The sequence below is a fragment of the Octodon degus genome, unplaced genomic scaffold, assembly GCF_000260255.1.
Source record: "Octodon degus isolate 3935 unplaced genomic scaffold, OctDeg1.0 scaffold00051, whole genome shotgun sequence".
NCBI lineage: Eukaryota > Metazoa > Chordata > Mammalia > Rodentia > Octodontidae > Octodon > Octodon degus.
The window spans coordinates 6,871,132-6,877,160 of record NW_004524627.1 but is presented as its reverse complement, the minus strand read 5'-3'; positions in this window follow the sequence as shown (position 1 = coordinate 6,877,160).

Sequence of the window (6,029 nt, the reverse complement as noted above, 5' to 3'; positions counted from 1 at the left end):
TTGATGTGTCCCTCGCAGTCTTGGCAGCCGTGGGTCACGATTCATATCTCATAAGTGATGTATGAGGCTTCACCCACTAGGATTTTTTCCTTTGTACTGTCTCAGAGATTTTAGGCCTCCACCTACCCAGTCATTGCCCCCCCAAAAAACTCTCTGGAGGTGGCACTGAGTGATGTATTAATGAAGGCTCAGGTAAGAGGAGCCTGTTCACTGAGACAAACAAGTGACATACCTCTTGGCCTGCTGAGCTGCCTGCCTGGTGCTGGGCTAAGTTTCATCATACAGTCAGTGTCAGGGAGGGCACTTCTGCAGCTCCCCTTCACTTTGTTTCTAAGCCCAGAAACAATGGGGAACTGGGGAGAACTCAAGGTAGCAGAGTGAGTGATAAAGGCATGGGGGATAGAATGCGTGCAGCAAACAGAGTTTCCTGAGTGTTCATCTTGCAGATGGCCAGGAGAGTGTTCCTCCCAGCAAAGAGACTGTTCGCTTGTTGTGTAAATAGTTATAGCTCCTTGAAGGTTAACTTTTCATGTAGCGCTCTGTACCACTCTGATGCGTAATTGGTTTCCAGGAGGTCAGCAGTGCCTTGTGAAAAAAGCTCATTTGAAAAAAAATCAATCTGAAACATTAAAGTGGAAATAACTCTATGATTAGCTACAGAAACACATTTCACTGATAAAAAGCTTTTAAAAATAATACAGGCCTTCATTTCCTAATCCATAAAGTGAGGAGCTGGATTAGGGGATCTTGAAGGTCATTTATTTTTCTTTGTTTTGGTTGCTAGGGAACTTAAAACTACTGCTGGCACAGATTTTAAAGGGGATTTGGGATTGGGATTTGCTTATGACTTGTTCTCATTTTAGTTTGTTTTGTCCCACTCACCTTTTCAGTCTGCACTTATAACTTCGGTGTATACGAGCCTCTGCTTATGGTGAGCCATGGTAAATCCCTTTGGTAAGCATCTATAACCAAGATCCCTTCCTTTTCTAATGCTCTATGGCTCTATTAATGCTGGCACTTATGTTTCCCATCTGAAAAATATAAGCAATAATTCCTGAAGTTCTCCTTACCCAGCTGCTGAATTCGGGGTATGCAGAAGCCTCTGATTCCAAGGACAGCAATGAAAAGCTTCTCTGGCCTCATGTTTGTGAGAGCTTCTTGAAATAAAAACAACCACAAGATATCTGTTTTAGTTACTTTCCTTATTGCTGAGACAGCATACCTGATAGCCAAGGTCAGAGGGGGAAGGCTTTCTTTAGCATACAGTTTGTGGAGGTCTCAGTGCATAGTTGGCTGGCTCCAATCAGAGCAGCATGACAGAGGGGCATCGCAGAAGAGAATGCAGCAGGGCAGTGAAGTAGCAGAACACCCAACAACCCTCTTGTTTTATTCTACTTACCCTTAGGGTGGTTAGCACTCACACCAGGATGGGGCATTTTTAATCCTACCCAAAAATGTGCAGAACTAATCAGTGTACAACTAAGTGATTACACATGCTTAATCCCAGCATCCCAAACTGTAGGTCCAGGAAAAGCCCCACTGATCACTGCATGGGGCTCTGGGAGAACAACTGGATGCAAACCATAATAATCTCTAATGGAGAGTTCATTTGTTCCACCCTCCCTTCCCCCAAGCACATGATCCATCTCTGCCACCCTTCCTTGAAGTGTAGTCATGTCTTGTGTCTTTTTTACCCATTCAAACCCCACCCCAGTGGCACAGGGACATTGGAGACTGAGCTCTCTTTTGGCCTAGTGTGTCTGGCCCTTCCTAGGAGCCCACTAAACTGAGCACCACCAGGATGACTGAGGACTTGGTACTCAAGTGGCCCCTTAGCAGATGGCCTTGCCACAGTCCAAGGCCACTCACCAAGGAAGACCTGAGACTACACAGAGATTTGCTGCCCCATCCCTCTCTCCCCTCCCTCTCTGTTGTGCTCCCTTTGCTGCCATGCTAATTTATCTGTCCTTGTGCCCTGAACTCTTTCCATCTCATTCTGTTTCATTTACAGCCCAAGTTGCTCTTTGTTCCTCTTTCCTCTTCATTCTTTTCCTTCTTTCATCGCCTGCCTCTTCCCTTCAGGAAAAGCATCCGTGCTATTTTCTATTCCACAGCTTAGGTCCCATATTTTTAAACAAAGGGAAATGACTTTTGTGCATCATTTTTTAAGCTCATTGTAGTGGCCTGGAAGAAATGAGGGGAATCCGTGGCTTATCACACATATAAATCCTGGGCTCGTGCCTTCCAGGGCTGGTTATCGGTCTTTGTTAAGTGCGTCTTTTGGAGGCTCTGCATTAATACACTTTTTCTTCTTGCCACCTCAGGCAGAAAATCCATTCCTGACAGCACTGCTGCTGGGTGCATGAGATCCTCCGCAAGGTCCCGGACGGGCAAGGTCCACATTGGCCTTGATAAATCAGTGGTGAAGGCTGGGATATAGCTTTCTGCTTAGGCCTTGGATGGATGGCTCCTGCCCCTTGGCAGAAAGGAAGGTGCATCTGGCCTCTGTACTCCTGCAGTGTGCACTTCTCTTATGTCCACAAGCTTTAGTTTCATTTTATTAATAGCCCATTGGAAAATGGTTGCTAAACTATTCAATGAATGAATTAACTGAGGTTCCAAGAGACTAAGTTTTCTACAAGTCTGGGTGGCAGGAAGAGGAATTCCATGAAGATCTGTCCAATTGAGAAGCACACGCTCTCTACCAGGCACCAGCAAAACACTTTATGGAGGTTTTTCTTGATTAATGTAATGAACTTCTCAAATGAATGTTAGGATCCTTCACTTATGAATGCAGAACGCTTCATTACCTTGAGCAAGTGCACGCAGTGATGCTGAGGCAGGAGACCTGCAAACATCTTCCATTTGGCAGGCAGGTTCCTCAGATATTGTGGGCTTTTGGGACTACATACCAAACCTCAGAGCTTCCCTGAGCTTCCTGAGCTCTTTCTCCTCAGCCATGTCTGCAGCTTGGCCTGGACAGCTGCCCCACCCGCAGCCCATCTGGTGGAAGAGATGCAGTGCACTTATCCATAAAGAAGGCACCAGAGGAGGCCAGTGAGATGGCAGCCTGGCTGCCCTGCAGCACCACCGCATTTGGAAACAAAACAGGGAGCCAGGCTCCCGCAGTCCCCACGCGGCAGCCCCAGCCAACCCAGCAGCAGGAGCCAACTGCTAGGGGACAAGTCTGTTAACTTCAGCACACTGGGGCTGCTAACCAGATTTCCAATCATCAAGCAAAAAGGCATAAGTGACACCCTCTCTGTAAAGCAAGAAAATATCTATAGGGCAGAACTCATCAGAAAACAACAACAGAGCTAAGGGAAAAACCTCCATTAATGGAATGGCTTTCACGGAGAATACTTGTCCTCCTGGAGTGCTGGGATTCAATCTCAGGAAAGAACCCTTTTTGTCATTCTCAGAGCTCCTCCTTAGAAACCAGGGTAGTCCAACAAATGATTATTTAATCAGTTTAGGGAAGCAAGTGGGAAGACCGTAAGCATGTGGAGGGGGAGAGGAGGACTGTGAAGGAGGAAGGGGCCTCCTTGGGGCAGAGTTTCTCTAGGGCTGTCACAGAGGCTGGATGGAAAAGCCGAGAGTACAAGACAATTCCCAGGAGGAGCAGCTCACAGGCTTGTGGCCATTCATAAGAAATCCCAACTACATGCCAATGATAGTGTGTAGCCCTCTGAGGGGCTCCTCAGTGTGGCCCAATCTCAACTCATCAAAGGGGCTGCCTGAAGCCCATCTTCGTGGGGATCTGCACAATGTGTACTTCTCCATCCAGAGGGATACCACCTCCTGAGTGCAACAGCAGCCTATGCTTGCTCCTGCAACCAAGAACCAGCTGAGCCATGGTGACGTGAGAGGGTGAGCAGTACTGGCTCAGAGCTCCAGGCAGTCCCAGTTGTGGGCTCTGCACTTGCTGAGCAGGAGGAGGGATCCAGTACCTGCATGCTTGTGCTGGAGGCCAAAGCCTACACATAGGGAAAATATTCTTGTCCTCTGGAGTTGTTTCTCCAAATGTCAAAGGCAGCCTTACTTGGTGATGCACACTTGAAATCCAGCATTCAAGAGGCTGAGGCAGGAGGGTCACCATGAGGTTGAGGCCAATCAGCACTACATAGTGTGTCCAAAGCCAGGCTAAATTACAAAGTATGACTCTATCACCATACTGCCACCACCCCCCACCCCAAAATCAAAGACTCAAAGGAGTATAACTGGTAAAAAGAAAGAGAAAAAAGGATAAAAACCTGCAAAGTTATGATTTGGAATCATAAGACTACTATCATGAAGGTAGAGTTTCCACAAAGAGGTCCTGAGATGTACTCCAGAAGGTCACTTTTATTCCCACAGCAACAATCTTAAAGGTCAATCAAGTCCCTGAAACTGAGAAAGTGTTCTTTTTACTCATGTGGCAACTCTGCAGCTTCAAGGAAGCCAGGGTCAGTGCGACAATCCTTCCTCCCTACTAAAGACAGGCTAAGAGGATGCAGACTGAGGCTGGTACTTGGGCCAGAAATGAGCAGCAGCCTCACCTGAGTCTGAGTTCAGGACCTCAATCTCAGATGTCTAGCAATGTGACTGGCCCAGATTCTTGGGTCCAGATACACAGAACAAGATCTGGTTGAAAGGAAATACAGACACAGAGAAGCCTTCGGTGGCTACTCTGCTTGAGCTGGAGGCCCGCACGGCTCTACCCATCCACCTGATCACACCAGCATGGCCAAGGACAGCGGCAGCAAATATCACAAAGGTTCCAGCTGGGACCAGAGGGTGTGGGCAGGTCTTAGGAGGCTGACCCTTGCCTGCATCTGTGTTAGAATGTGTGGGAAGGACATGTTTACACTGCTGTACTTTTAGCTCTGGGAATGTGGGAGCCTTGCCCTGGGTCAACATTTATGTGCTCTTTGGTTCGGCCATGGAAGCATGGAGCAGGCATGATCCCTGTGGGCCTCCCAGTGTGTGATCATGGGACTCTCTTCTCAGTGGCTGCTGACACAGGAGCTGTACTTCATCAGCACCCAGAGAGTCAGACTCCTGTAGCTGTGGTTGCTTTAGTCAGGTAAGAAGGCAGAAGGAATTTGGAATAGTAAGTCAGAGAAGGTCATGTAGCTCACTTCTGACTTAGTGGTGAGGTCCCCTATACCTGGCTGCTGTACTATGAGAGCTCCTGAAGTCCAGAAAAGCAGTGTGTAGGGACTTCAGGGCTTCACTAAGTGCATTAGCCTCACTGCCTAACACGTGAATGAAGAAGGTGGCAAAGGCGGAAGACGTCACTGAACAGAGACAAGACCCTGGAATGGGGTCCTCTGAACTCCTGGCCCACAGGAGAAGTGAGCACAGTAAAAATTTGTTTTATGTCACTTAGTTTGGGGTAGTTTAGGGTACACCATTTATTCCAGGGTCAGTGACTAGCTGGGTGTACAACCCAGTATTGATACACTCAGCTGATGACAGTGCATGTCCCTTCCTAACCACATGTTGCATATTCTGTGGCATCATGGAAAACTGATAATGTATCAGAAAGCAGCTTGGGAAGTGCGGAGGATGATCAGAGGCCTCCAGAGTAGCCCACACAGTCCACTCAGCCTGTCTGATGATGTGCCTGAAATGTCTTTATTTGAATTGAACAATCATATTTTCATCTTTTGAGAAAATATTAAAAGATGGGCAATGTACTTAGGAGCAAATACACTGAATTAAATAAATATTCCCATTGAAGAGCTTATCCAAGGAAAGAATCAAGCCATGTGAACTAACACTGTCATGAGGAATTAAGGCTTAGAAGACAAGTAGGTGCAGGGCCTATAAACTGGTGATGAGTGAGCTGGACTGTTGAGGAAGTAGGTAGCAGCCAGCTGAAGAGAGCCCAGAATGACATCCTACCCAGAGGAAGCTAGAAAGGCCGGGGTGAAGGAGAGAGCCACACAGCAGGTGCTTAGAACCATGGCTCACAGGTGCTTAGGACCATGGCTCACAGATGCTTAGGACCATGGCTCACAGGTGCCTCAGACCATGGCTCACAG